This window comes from Ranitomeya variabilis, chromosome 2 (assembly GCF_051348905.1).
Source record: "Ranitomeya variabilis isolate aRanVar5 chromosome 2, aRanVar5.hap1, whole genome shotgun sequence".
In the NCBI taxonomy this organism is placed as follows: Eukaryota; Metazoa; Chordata; class Amphibia; order Anura; family Dendrobatidae; genus Ranitomeya; species Ranitomeya variabilis.
Genome location: NC_135233.1, coordinates 140,940,821 through 140,953,662, shown reverse-complemented (window position 1 = coordinate 140,953,662; position 12,842 = coordinate 140,940,821). Strand labels below are relative to the sequence as shown.

Below are 12,842 nucleotides of genomic sequence, written 5' to 3'. Positions count from 1 at the left end.
CTGAAATATTAATCATTATTCAGAAATCTTGTAGAATTTCAAGTGTACAACTCATACCAGGAATGAGGTTCGAACCCCTCAATTTTTAAGTTTGGAGCTTACTGTAATATCATGCTCTAATGTACTAGAGATTCATCTCATAATGGAAAAGATAAACATAAAAGGGCGATTGTCAGGTGCATTGAAGGTTTAATACTGTGCTATCTGGCAACAAGAACTTTTCTTTTGCTCAAACATTACTCCATTTTCAGAAACTTGTAGAATTTCAAGTATAAGACTCATACCAGGAGTGGGGTTCGAGGCCCCTCAAATTTTAAGTTTGGAACTTAATGTAATATCATGCTCTAATGTACTAGAGATTCATCTCATAATGGAAAAAAATAAATATTAAAGGGTGATAGTCAGGGGCATTGAAGGGTTAATACTGCACTACCTGGCTACAAGAACATTTCTCTTGCTGAAACATTACTCTTTTTTCAGAAATCTTGTAGAATTTCAAGTGTAAAACTCATACTAGGAGTGGGGTTCGAACCCACGAGGATACATATCCATTGGATCTTAAGTCCAACACCTTAACCACTCAACCATCCTGGTGAATGCACATGAAGTTTTGGATTTCGTAGGCATCTAGTGTTTATTGAATGTGTGCTCTCTTATGAAGTTTGCACTAACAGATTTTTTTAAGACACTTATCAAGAGCAATACACAGACTTTTAATGGGAACCTTACTGTTGACTGTAAATTTCATCCAGAAAAAAATATTTTTCCACTTTATGTAGATTTTCATTTTTGATTACATGTTTAGTGTGGTGACCAAGAGTGAATATTGGAATAAAATGCCATCAAGATTTGTCAACAACACTAAGCACAAAGTTTTAGTTTCTTTAAACACTTTAACCTCTCCAAAAAAGCTCATATTTGTCAAATTCATCACTTTACCATAGGCCAGATTTTCTCAGGCGTATTTTACATTTCATGACATCCTACGCACACTGGCCATGTTTTTTTCTGGATTACCCCCCTCTAGTAGATAATGTTTTTGTGAATGGATTGCGCTATATTTCTGATATTATTTTAACATCAAATGTTTCTTTGGGACTGTAGTTTGAACATTTACCCCAAATATTCAAATTTGCCTTAATCCCTACATTTTCCTCAATTTTTAAGTTTGGAACTTACTGTAATATCATGCTCTAATGTACTAGAGATTCATCTCATAATGGAAAAAATAAACATAAAAGGGCGATTGTCAGGTGCATTGGTTTAATACTGTGCTATCTGGCAACAAGAACTTTTCTTTTGCTCAAACATTACTCCATTTTCAGAAACTTGTAGAATTTCAAGTATAAGACTCATACCAGGAGTGGGGTTCGAGGCCCCTCAAATTTTAAGTTTGGAACTTAATGTAATATCATGCTCTAATATACTAGAGATTCATCTCATAATGGAAAAAAATAAACATTAAAGGGGGGCACTGAAAGGTTAATACTGCACTACCTAGCTATAAGAACATTTCTTTTGCTGAAACATTACTCTTTTTTCAGAAATCTTGTAGAATTTCAAGTGTAAAACTCATACCAGGAGTGGGGTTCAAACCCACGAGGATACATATCCATTGGATCTTAAGTCCAACGCCATAACCACTCGGCCATCCTGGTGAATGCACATGAACTTTTGGATTTCGTAGGCAGCTAGTGTTTATTGAATGTGTGCTCTCTTATGAAGTTTGCACTAACAGATTTTTTTAAGACACTTATCAAGAGCAATACACAGACTTTTAATGGGAACCTTACTGTTGACTGTAAATTTCATCCAGAAAAAAATATTTTTCCACTTTATGTAGATTTTCATTTTTGATTACATGTTTAGTGTGGTGACCAAGAGTGAATATTGGAATAAAATGCCATCAAGATTTGTCAACAACACTAAGCACAAAGTTTTAGTTTCTTTAAACACTTTAACCTCTCCAAAAAAGCTCATATTTGTCAAATTCATCACTTTACCATAGGCCAGATTTTCTCAGGCTTATTTTATATTTCATGACATCCTACGCACACTGGTTATGTTTTTTTCTGGATTACCCCCCTCTAGTAGATAATGTTTTTTGTGAATGGATTGTGCTATATTTCTGATATTATTTTAACATCAAATGTTTCTTTGGGACTGTAGTTTGAATATTTACCTCAAATATTCAAATTTGCCTTAATCCCTACATTTTCCTCACTTTTTAAGTTTGGAAATTACTGTAATATCATGCTTTAATGTACTAGAGATTCATCTCATAATGGAAAAAATAAACATAAAAGGGCGATAGTCAGGTATATTGAAGATTAATACTGTGCTATCGGGCAACACAAACTTTTCTTGTGCTCAAACATTACTCCATTTTCAGAAACCTTGTAGAATTTGAAGTATAAAAATCATACCAGGAGTGGGGTTCGAACCCCCTCAATTTTTAAGTTTGGAACTTAATGTAATATCATGCTCTAATGTACTAGAGATTAATCTCATAATGGAAAAAATAAACATAAATGGGCGTATGGAAGGGTTAATTGAAGGGTTAATACTGCACTCTCTGGCAACAAGAACAATTCTTTTGCTGAAATATTAATCATTTTTCAGATATCTTGTAGAATTTCAAGTGTAAAACTGATACCAGAAATGAGGTTCGAACCCCTCAATTTTTAAGTTTGGAGCTTACTGTAATATCATGCTCTAATGTACTAGAGATTCATCTCATAATGGAAAAAAATAAACATAAAAGGGCGATTGTCAGGTGCATTGAAGGTTTAATACTGTGCTATCTGGCAACAAGAACTTTTCTTTTGCTCAAACATTACTCCATTTTCAGAAACTTGTAGAATTTCAAGTATAAGTCTCATACCAGGAGTGGGGTTCGAGCCCCCTCAAATTTTAAGTTTGGAACTTCATGTAATATCATGCTCTAATGTACTAGAGATTCATCTCATAATGGAAAAAAATAAACATTAAAGGGCGATAGTCAGGGGCATTGAAGGAATAATACTGCACTACCTGGCTACAAGAACATTTCTTTTGCTGAAACATTACTCTTTTTTCAGAAATCTTGTAGAATTTCAAGTGTAAAACTCATACTAGGAGTGGGGTTCAAACCCACGAAGTCCAACGCCTTAACCAATCGGCCATCCTGGTGAATGTACATGAAGTTTTGGATTTCGTAGGCAGCTAGTGTTTATTGAATGTGTGCTCTCAATTTTTAAGTTTGGAGGTTACTGTAATATCATGCTCTAATGTACTAGAGATTAATCTCATAATGGAAAAAATAAACATAGAAGGGCATATTAAAGGGTTAATTGAAGGGTTAATACTGCACTCTCTGGCAACAAGAACAATTCTTTTGCTGAAATATTAATCATTTTTCAGAAATCATGTAGAATTTCAAGTGTAAAACTCATACCAGGAATGAGGTTCGAACTCCTCAATTTTTAAGTTTGGAGCTTACTGTAATATCATGCTCTAATGTACTAGAGATTCATCTCATAATGGAAAAAATAAACATAAAAGGGCGATTGTCAGGTGCATTGAAGGTTTAATACTGTGCTATCTGGCAACAAGAACTTTTCTTTTGCTCAAACATTACTCCATTTTCAGAAACTTGTAGAATTTCAAGTATAAGTCTCATACCAGGAGTGGGGTTCGAGCCCCCTCAAATTTTAAGTTTGGAATTTAATGTAATATCATGCTCCAATGTACTAGAGATTCATCTCATAATGGAAAAAAAAAACATTAAAGGGCGATAGTCAGGGGCATTGAAGGGTTAATACTGCACTACCTGGCTCAGGCGTATTTTACATTTCATGACATCCTACGCACACTGGCCATGTTTTTTTCTGGATTACCCCCCTCTAGTAGATAATGTTTTTTGTGAATGGATTGCTCTATATTTCTGATATTATTTTAACATCAAATGTTTCTTTGGGACTGTAGTTTGAATATTTACCTCAAATATTCAAATTTGCCTTCATCCCTACATTTTCCTCAATTTTTAAGTTTGGAACTTACTGTAATATCATGCTCTAATGTACTAGAGATTCATCTCATAATGGAAAAAATAAACATAAAAGGGCGATAGTCAGGTATATTGAAGATTAATACTGTGCTATCGGGCAACACAAACTTTTCTTGTGCTCAAACATTACTCCATTTTCAGAAACCTTGTAGAATTTGAAGTATAAAAATCATACCAGGAGTGGGGTTCGAACCCCCTCAATTTTTAAGTTTGGAACTTAATGTAATATCATGCTCTAATGTACTAGAGATTAATCTCATAATGGAAAAAATAAACATAAAAGGGCGTATGGAAGGGTTAATTGAAGGGTTAATACTGCACTCTCTGGCATCAAGAACAATTCTTTTGCTGAAATATTAATCATTTTTCAGAAATCTTGTAGAATTTCAAGTGTACAACTCATACCAGGAGAGAGGTTAAAACCCGCTCAATTTTTAAGTTTGGAGCTTACTGTAATATCATGCTCTAATGTACTAGAGATTCATCTCATAATGGAAAAAATAAACATAAAAGGGCGATAGTCAGGTGCATTGAAGGTTTAATACTGTGCTATCTGGCAACAAGAACTTTTCTTTAGCTCAAACATTACTCCATTTTCAGAAACTTGTAGAATTTCAAGTATAAAACTCATACCAGGAGTGGGGTTCGAGCCCCCTCAAATTTTAGGTTTGGAACTTAATGTAATATCATGCTCTAATGTACTAGAGATTCATCTCATAATGGAAAAAAAACCCATAAAAGTGCGATAGTCAGGGGCACTGAAGGGTTAATACTGCACTAACGGGATACAAGAACATTTCTTTTGCTGAAACATTACTCCTTTTTCAGAAATCTTGATGAATTTCAAGTGTAAAACTCATACCAGGAGTGGGGTTCGAAACCACGAGGATACATATCCATTGGATCTTAAGTCCAACGCCTTAACCACTCAGCAATCCTGGTGAACGCTCATGAAGTTTTGGTTTTCGTAGGCAGCTAGTGTTTATTGAATGTGTGCTCTCTAACGAAGTTTGCACTAACAGATTTTTTTTTAAGACACTTATCAAGAGCAGTACACAGACTTTTGATGGGAACCTGACTGTTGACTGTAAATTTCATCCAGAAAAAAATATTTTTCCACTATATGTAAATTTTCATTTTTGATTACATGTTTAGTGTGGTGACCAAGAGTGAATATTGGAATAAAATGCCATTGAGATTTGTCAACAACACTAAGCACAAAGTTTTAGTTTCTTTAAACACTTTAACCTCTCCAAAAAAGCTCATATTTGTCAAATTCATCACTTTACCATAGGCCAGATTTTCTCAGGCGTATTTTACATTTCATGACATCCTACGCACACTGGCCATGTTTTTTTCTGGACTACCCCCCCTCCCCTCTAGTAGATAATGTTTTTTGTGAATGGATTGCGCTATATTTCTAAATTTCTCTTATTATTTTAACATCAAATGTTTCTTTGGGACTGTAGTTTGAATATTTATCTCAAATATTCAAACTTGTCTTAGTCTCTACATTTTCCTCAATTTTTAAGTTTGGAACTTACTGTAATATCATGCTCTCATGTACTAGAGATTCATCTCACAATGGAAAAAATAAACATAAAATGGCGTATTAAAGGGTTAATTGAAGGATTAACACTGCACTCTCTGGCAACAAGAGCAATTCTTTTGCTGAAATATTAATCATTTTTCAGAAAACTTGTAGAATTTCAAGTGTACAACTCATACCAGGAGTGAGGTTCGAACCCCCTCAATTTTTAAGTTTGGAGCTTACTGTAATATCATGCTCTAATGTACTAGAGATTCATCTCATAATGGAAAAAATAAACATAAAATGGCGATAGTCAGGTGCATTGAAGGTTTAATACTGTGCTATCGGGCAACAAGAACTTTTCTTTTGCTCAAATCTTACTCCATTTTCAGAAACTTGTAGAATTTCAAGTGTACAACTCATACCAGGAGTGAGGTTCGAACCCCCTCAATTTTTAAGTTTGGAGCTTACTGTAATATCATACTCTAATGTACTAGAGATTCATCTCATAATGGATAAAATAAACATAAAAGGGCGATAGTCAGGGGCACTGAAGGGTTAATACTGCACTACCGGGATACAAGAACATATCTTTTGCTGAAACATTACTCCTTTTTCAGAAATCTTGTAGAATTTCAAGTGTAAATCTCATGCCAGGAGTGGGGTTCGAACCCACGAGAAAACATATCCATTGGATCTTAAGTCTAACGCCTTAACCACTCGGCCATCCTGGTGAACGCGCATAAAGTTTTGGATTTCGTAGGCAGCTAGTATTTATTGAATGTGTGCTCTCTTAGGAAGTTTGCACTAACAGATTTTTTTAACACACTTATCAAGAGCAGTACACAGACTTTTGATGGGAACCTTACTGTTGACTGTAAATTTCATCCAGAAAAAAATATTTTTCCACTATATGTAGATTTTCATTTTTGATTACATGTTTAGTGTGGTGACCAAAAGTCAGTATTGGAATAAAATGCCATCGAGATTTGTCAACAACACTAAGCACAAAGTTTTAGTTTCTTTAAACAATATAACCTCTCCAAAAAAACTCATAGCTGTCAAATTCATTACTTTACCATAGGCGAGATTTTCTCAGGCGTATTTTAAATTTCATGACATCCTACGCACACTGGCCATGTTTTTTTCTGGTAGATAATGTTTTTTGTGAATGGATTGCGCTATATTTCTATATTTCTCATATTATTTTAACATCAAATGTTTCTTTGGGACTGTAGTTTGAATATTTACCTCAAATATTCAAATTTGTCTTAATCCCTACATTTTCCTCAATTTTTAAATTTGGAACTTACTGTAATATCATGCTCTATGTACTAGAGATTCATCTCATAATGGAAAAAATAAACATAAAAGGGCGATAGTCAGGTATATTGAAGGGTTAATACTGTGTTATCGGGCAACACAAACTTTTCTTTTGCTCAAACATTACTCCATTTTCAGAAACCTTGTAGAATTTGAAGTATAAAAATCATACCAGGAGTGGGGCTCGAACCCCCTCAGTTTTGAAGTTTGGCATTAATTTGAAATATCATGCTCTAATGTACTAGAGATTAATCTCATAATGGAAAAAATAAACATAAAAGGGTGTATTAAAGGGTTAATTGAAGGGTTAACACTGCACTCTGTGGCAACAAGAACAATTCTTTTGCTGAAATATTAATCATTTTTCAGAAAACTTGTAGAATTTCAAGTGTACAACTCATACCAGGAATGAGGTTCGAACCCCTCAATTTTTAAGTTTGGAACTTAATGTAATATCATGCTCTAATGTACTAGAGATTCATCTCATAATGGAAAAAATAAACATAAAAGGGCGATAGTCATGTGCATTGAAGGTTTAAGGGTACGTTCACACAGGACTTTTTTGCTGCTTTTTTTTGCTGCTTTTTTTTATGCTAATTTAGGTGCGTTTTTTTGGTGCGTTTTTGGTGCGTTTTTTGGGTACGTTCACACAGGACTTTTTTGCTGCAGATTTTTGCTGCAGATTTTTGCTGCTTTTTTATGCCAATTTTCAGCTGCTAGGACACCTCACTGTTGTGAATTTACCTTTTGGCTCCCTCTAGTGGCTACTAGTGATTTTACTCTGGGTATGTCATTCATCTCTTGTATGCTCACCTGGGTCGTTAGGTCAGGGGTGTTGCTATATAAGCTCCCTGGACCTTCAGTTCAATGCCTGGCAACGTTGATATCAGAGCTAATCTGTAGTGCTCTTGTCTACTGATCCTGGTTCCTGCTTGATTAAGCTAAGTCTGCTTTCTTGCTTTTTGCTATTTGTTTTGGTTTGCATTTTTGTCCAGCTTGTATATAATCTGTTTCCTGACCTTGCTGGAAGCTCTAGGGTGGCTGGTGTTCTCCCCCCGGGCCGTTAGACGGTTCGGGGGTTCTTGAATCTCCAGCGTGGATTTTGATAGGGTTTTTGTTGACCATATAAGTTATCTTACTACATTCTGCTATTAGTAAGTGGGCCTCTCTTTGCTAAAATCTAGTTCATCTCTGTGTTTGTCATTTCCTCTTACCTCACCGTTATTATTTGTGGGGGGCTACTATCCTACTTTTGGGGTCTATTCTCTGGAGGCAAGAGAGGTCTTTGTTTTCCTCTTCTAGGGGTAGTTAGTCCTCCGGCTGGCGCGAGACATCTAGCGACCAACGTAGGCATGTTCCCCGGCTACTGCTAGTGTTGGCGTTAGGAGTAGATATATGGTCAACCCAGTTACCACTGCCCTATGAGCTGGATTTTTGTACGCCGCAGACTTACTTGTTTCTCTGAGACCCTCGCCATTGGGGTCATAACAGTTTGCCAGGCCAGTATTAAATGTTAAATGCATTGCAGAAGCGGGATTATAAGAAAGAAAGTTCTGAGTTTTTTTTTCTCTCTCTCATTTTTTTTTCTTTTCCCCTTTACCTCTGAGTGGCTTGTGTTTGCTGCAGACATGAATGTCCAGACCTTGATTACAAGTGTGGACCAGCTTGCTGCTCGTGTGCAGGGCATACAAGATTATGTTATCAGAAGTCCTATGTCAGAACCTAAGATACCGATTCCTGAACCGTTTTCCGGAGACCGATTTAAATTTAGAAATTTCAGGAATAATTGTAAATTGTTTTTGTCCCTGAAACCCTGTTCATCTGGAGACTCCGCTCAGCAAGTAAAAATTGTTATTTCTTTTTTACGGGGCGACCCTCAGGATTGGGCCTTCTCGCTGGCGCCAGGAGATCCGGCATTGGCTGACATTGATGCGTTTTTTCTGGCGCTCGGTTTGCTTTATGAGGAACCCAATCTTGAGATTCAGGCAGAAAAGGCCTTGCTGGCTATGTCTCAGGGCCAGGACGAGGCTGAAGTGTATTGCCAAAAATTTCGGAAATGGTCCGTGCTGACCCAGTGGAACGAGTGTGCATTGGCTGCTAATTTTAGAAATGGCCTTTCTGAAGCCATTAAGAATGTGATGGTGGGTTTTCCCATTCCCACAGGTCTGAATGATTCTATGGCCCTGGCTATTCAAATCGACCGGCGGTTGCGGGAGCGCAAAACCGCTAATTCCCTCATGGTGTTGTCTGAACAGACACCTGATTTAATGCAATGTGATAGAATCCTGACTAGAAATGAGCGGAAAATTCATAGACGCCAGAATGGCTTGTGTTACTACTGTGGTGATTCTACACATGTTATCTCAGCATGCTCTAAACGTCTTACTAAGGTTGTTAGTCCGGTCGCCATTGGTAATTTGCAACCTAAATTTATTCTATCTGTAACTTTGATTTGCTCACTGTCATCGTATCCTGTCATGGCGTTTGTGGACTCGGGTGCTGCCCTGAGCCTTATGGATCTGTCATTTGCCAGGCGCTGCGGATTTGTTCTTGAGCCATTGGAAAGTCCTATTCCTCTTAGGGGTATTGATTCTATGCCATTGGCAAAAAATAAACCACAGTTTTGGACACAGGTTACCATGTGCATGACTCCCGAACATCGGGAGGTAATACGTTTTCTTGTTCTGCATAAGATGCATGATTTGGTTGTTTTGGGTCTGCCATGGTTACAGACCCATAATCCAGTCTTGGACTGGAAGGCTATGTCAGTGTCAAGTTGGGGCTGCCATGGAATTCATGGAGATTCCCTGCCCTTGTCTATTGCTTCTTCTACGCCTTCGGAAGTTCCGGCGTATTTGTCTGATTATCAGGATGTCTTCAGCGAGTCTAAGTCCAGTGCACTGCCTCCTCATAGGGAATGTGACTGTGCAATAGATTTGATTCCTGGCAGTAAGTTTCCTAAGGGGAGACTGTTTAATCTGTCGGTACCTGAACATACCGCGATGCGTTCATATATCAAGGAGTCTCTTGAGAAGGGGCATATCCGTCCTTCTTCTTCCCCTCTTGGTGCGGGATTCTTTTTTGTGGCCAAAAAGGACGGATCTTTGAGGCCTTGTATTGACTATCGGCTTTTGAATAAGATCACTGTCAAATTTCAGTATCCTTTGCCGCTGTTGTCAGATTTGTTTGCCCGGATTAAAGGTGCCAAGTGGTTCACCAAGATAGACCTTCGTGGTGCGTACAACCTTGTGCGCATTAGGCAGGGCGATGAATGGAAAACCGCATTCAATACGCCCGAAGGTCATTTTGAGTACTTGGTGATGCCATTCGGTCTCTCTAATGCACCTTCAGTTTTTCAGTCCTTCATGCATGACATTTTCCGGAAGTATCTGGATAAATTTTTGATTGTTTATCTGGATGATATTCTGGTTTTTTCTGATGATTGGGACTCGCATGTGGAGCAGGTCAGGATGGTTTTTGAGATTCTGCGTGAAAATTCTTTGTTTGTAAAAGGCTCAAAGTGTCTCTTTGGTGTACAGAAGGTTCCCTTTTTGGGGTTCATTTTTTCCCCTTCTGCTGTGGAGATGGATCCAGTCAAGGTCCGAGCTATTCATGATTGGACTCGACCCTCGTCAGTTAAGAGTCTTCAGAAGTTCTTGGGTTTTGCTAACTTCTACCGTCGTTTTATCGCAAATTTCTCTAGCGTTGTTAAACCGCTGACGGATATGACTAAGAAAGGCTCTGATGTAGCGAACTGGGCTCCTGCTGCCGTGGAGGCTTTCCAGGAGTTAAAACGCCGGTTTACTTCGGCGCCTGTTTTGTGCCAGCCTGACATCTCACTTCCCTTTCAGGTTGAGGTGGATGCTTCGGAGATTGGGGCAGGGGCCGTTTTGTCGCAGAGAGGCCCTGGTTGCTCTACTATGAGACCTTGTGCCTTTTTCTCTAGGAAGTTTTCGCCGGCAGAGCGAAATTATGATGTGGGCAATCGGGAGTTGTTGGCCATGAAGTGGGCATTTGAGGAGTGGCGTCATTGGCTCGAGGGTGCTAAGCATCGTGTGGTGGTCTTGACTGATCACAAAAATCTGATGTATCTCGAGTCTGCTAAACGCCTGAATCCTAGACAGGCCCGCTGGTCATTGTTTTTCTCCCGTTTTGACTTTGTGGTCTCGTATTTACCAGGTTCTAAGAATATGAAGGCCGATGCTCTGTCTAGGAGCTTTGTGCCTGATGCTCCTGGAGTCGCTGAACCTGTGGGTATTCTTAAGGAAGGAGTTATCGTGTCTGCTATTTCTCCAGATCTGCGACGTGTCTTGCAGAGATTTCAGGCTGGTAGGCCTGACTCTTGTCCACCTGACAGATTGTTTGTGCCTGCTAGATGGACCAGCAGAGTCATTTCCGAGGTTCATTCCTCGGTGTTGGCAGGGCACCCGGGAATTTTTGGCACCAGAGATCTGGTGGCCAGGTCCTTTTGGTGGCCTTCCTTGTCAAGGGATGTGCGGTCATTTGTACAGTCCTGTGGTACTTGTGCTCGAGCTAAGCCTTGCTGCTCTCGTGCCAGCGGATTGCTCTTGCCCTTGCCTGTCCCGAAGAGACCTTGGACACACATCTCTATGGATTTCATTTCTGATCTTCCGGTGTCTCAGGGCATGTCTGTCATCTGGGTGATATGTGATCGTTTCTCCAAGATGGTCCATTTGGTTCCTTTGCCTAAGCTGCCCTCCTCTTCTGATCTGGTTCCTGTGTTCTTCCAGAACGTGGTTCGTTTGCACGGCATTCCTGAGAATATTGTGTCGGACAGAGGATCCCAGTTTGTTTCCAGGTTCTGGCGATCCTTTTGTGGTAGGATGGGCATTGAGTTGTCGTTTTCATCCGCTTTCCATCCCCAGACTAACGGACAAACGGAGCGAACTAATCAGACTCTGGAGGCTTATTTGAGGTGTTTTGTCTCTTCTGATCAGGATGATTGGGTGACCTTCTTGCCATTGGCTGAATTTGCCCTTAATAATCGGGCTAGTTCCGCCACCTTGGTTTCGCCATTTTTCTGCAACTCTGGTTTCCATCCTCGTTTTTCCTCGGGACATGTGGAGCCTTCTGACTGTCCTGGGGTGGATTCCGTGGTGGATAGGTTGCAGCGGATCTGGGGGCATGTGGTGGACAACTTGAAGTTGTCACAGGAGAAGGCTCAGAGTTTTGCCAACCGCCGCCGCGGTGTGGGTCCCCGACTTCGCGTTGGGGATTTGGTATGGCTGTCTTCTCGATTTGTTCCTATGAAGGTCTCCTCTCCCAAGTTTAAGCCTCGCTTCATTGGTCCTTACAAGATATTGGAAATCATTAATTCTGTATCCTTTCGCCTGGATCTTCCGGTGTCGTTTGCCATCCACAACGTATTTCATAGGTCCTTGTTGCGGCGGTACGTTGTGCCTGTGGTTCCTTCTGCTGAGCCTCCTGCTCCGGTGTTGGTTGAGGGTGAGTTGGAGTACGTGGTGGAGAAGATCTTAGATTCTCGTCTCTCCAGGCGGAGGCTTCAGTACCTGGTCAAGTGGAAGGGCTATGGTCAGGAGGATAATTCCTGGGTGGTCGCCTCTGATGTGCATGCGGCCGATTTAGTTCGTGCCTTTCACGCCGCTCATCCTGATCGCCCTGGTGGTCTTGGTGAGGGTTCGGTGACCCCTCACTAAGGGGGGGGTACTGTTGTGAATTTACCTTTTGGCTCCCTCTAGTGGCTACTAGTGATTTTACTCTGGGTATGTCATTCATCTCTTGTATGCTCACCTGGGTCGTTAGGTCAGGGGTGTTGCTATATAAGCTCCCTGGACCTTCAGTTCAATGCCTGGCAACGTTGATATCAGAGCTAATCTGTAGTGCTCTTGTCTACTGATCCTGGTTCCTGCTTGATTAAGCTAAGTCTGCTTTCTTGCTTTTTGCTATTTGTTTTGGTTT

At 39.6% G+C, this 12,842-nt stretch overlaps 4 non-coding genes across 4 annotated transcripts; all 4 read right to left on the bottom strand.

The window, feature by feature from the left end:
* Positions 1 to 511: 511 nt before the first annotated feature.
* Positions 512 to 594, bottom strand: TRNAL-UAA (transfer RNA leucine (anticodon UAA)). Its single transcript has one exon. It is a non-coding gene; the product is annotated as a tRNA-Leu (tRNA).
* Positions 595 to 1,575: 981 nt separating this feature from the next.
* Positions 1,576 to 1,658, bottom strand: TRNAL-UAA (transfer RNA leucine (anticodon UAA)). Its single transcript has one exon. It is a non-coding gene; the product is annotated as a tRNA-Leu (tRNA).
* Positions 1,659 to 4,907: 3,249 nt separating this feature from the next.
* TRNAL-UAA (transfer RNA leucine (anticodon UAA)) lies at positions 4,908 to 4,990 on the bottom strand. Its single transcript has one exon. It is a non-coding gene; the product is annotated as a tRNA-Leu (tRNA).
* A 1,240-nt stretch (positions 4,991 to 6,230) lies between these two features.
* On the bottom strand, positions 6,231 to 6,313 carry TRNAL-UAA (transfer RNA leucine (anticodon UAA)). The gene has a single exon. It is a non-coding gene; the product is annotated as a tRNA-Leu (tRNA).
* Between the last annotated feature and the right edge of the window lie 6,529 nt (positions 6,314 to 12,842).